Below are 1,741 nucleotides of genomic sequence, written 5' to 3'. Positions count from 1 at the left end.
TGTTGACATTGCTGCTATGAACATTGGGGTACATGTGCTCCTATGCATCAGCATTTCTGTCTCTCTTGGTTTTTTTTTTTTTATCAAAGTGGTTTCCATATAACATCCAGTGCTTCTCCCCACAAGTGCCCCCTACCATGACAATCACCCACTTCCTTCCCTCCCCCTCCCCCTTCAGTCCATGGTTCGTTTTCAGTATTCAATAGTAAGAGAGATGTTTCTAAGGATCTCTCACAGGCAAATGCAGTAAAATCAGATGGCTTACCCAGAAGTTTCTAAAAACCTATAAATGTTGGATGGGCCCATCCTTAGGTACTTAATACAAGAGGATCAAAGGGTTCCTAAAGGTTTATACACTTTTTCTCCTGAATTTTCAGTAAGGACTACTTATTCCTTTGGTAAGAAGAAACACAAAGTAGGAGTTGAAACGAATCTGATGGTTTTCCCCATAACAAATCCACATTTGATTTAAGTTCATTGTGCAACTACTAGCCATTTTCAAATCAGAGCCTTATTGTGGGCATTTACATGCTTACATACATCCCTAAACACACGTGTTTGTACACCCAACCTCACATATACTCACATAAAATTGAACACACACATGGTCAGTCATGTACTCACAACTGCGAATGAAAGTCACAAATCCTGAACACTTACAGACTCACCCTCTTTGACATTAATACTCACCACACCTTCATACTAACCACAGTTCACAATCAGTTTAATAAAATCAATATACGCCTTTATTGTGGGTGTGCGTCTCTTGATGACATGTTCAGATAGAGAAGAAGAGGTGTACCTCCCGACCTCTAGATTGTCTGGAGGCCTTTATATCATTTGTAATCGTTTCAAGCCTGCAACTACCCATACTTAGAATATTTAAAATACACAGGATTAAAAATTGCTTTGAGCGTCACCACTCTAATTCAGATGTGTGGTGGGGACATTGGGGTGTGTGGGACAATGGCAGTGCATGGGTGTGTGACAGAGCAGGTGAGAGAGAGGGCGTAGGAAAGAAGAACATAGGAGCAACATGGTGGTGCAGTGGTCCTGGGGTGAGGAAAAGAGGGGTGCAGGAGAAGAAAGAAGGCAGAAGGATAAAAGACAAACATATGGTCAATGACCCAGGGGTATCACTATATTTGCAGGTACAAGGAGAAAAAGTGTGCTGGGAAGTGAAAGGAGGAGGCATATTGGGACCCTATCAGTTTTAAAGTTCTTTGTCTTTGGAGGGTCTTGGAATGACCAATTATAGTTAGGCACTCCAAGTTCTGTGAGACAGTGAATAGTGACTTTCCACGCATATGCTTTGTCCGGTCAGCTTCAAGAGGAGTTGGGAGTGCAGACTTACGATCTAAGTTGTCTATTTAGAAAGCAGGCAAATTGATAGGTGAGGTTAGCACCTTCCGATAATTCCAACAGAGAGCCACATAGCGATCACCACGTAGTTAGTGCAGTGAACAGAGAGATACATTTGGGGGGAGGAGCCAAGATGGCAGAGAAGAAGGGAGCTCTGTAAACTTGGTCCGCCCCATCTATCAATCTGAGAAGGACATTACTCTTATCTGCAAGAGTGGAAGGAGGAAGTACAGACTCCAGAAAAAAGATACATTTGCACAGCCGTTTACAGAAGCTAAAACAGCAGGTTAATGATTTTCAATTTTTACCCAGTTTGCCAACTTACAACATATATGAGCAGGAAGTGGGCACAGAGGATGATAATTCATAAATCCCCGCT

Source organism: Suricata suricatta, chromosome 16 (genome assembly GCF_006229205.1).
Source record: "Suricata suricatta isolate VVHF042 chromosome 16, meerkat_22Aug2017_6uvM2_HiC, whole genome shotgun sequence".
Classification (NCBI taxonomy): Eukaryota; Metazoa; Chordata; class Mammalia; order Carnivora; family Herpestidae; genus Suricata; species Suricata suricatta.
Note: the sequence above shows the minus strand (reverse complement) of the source record.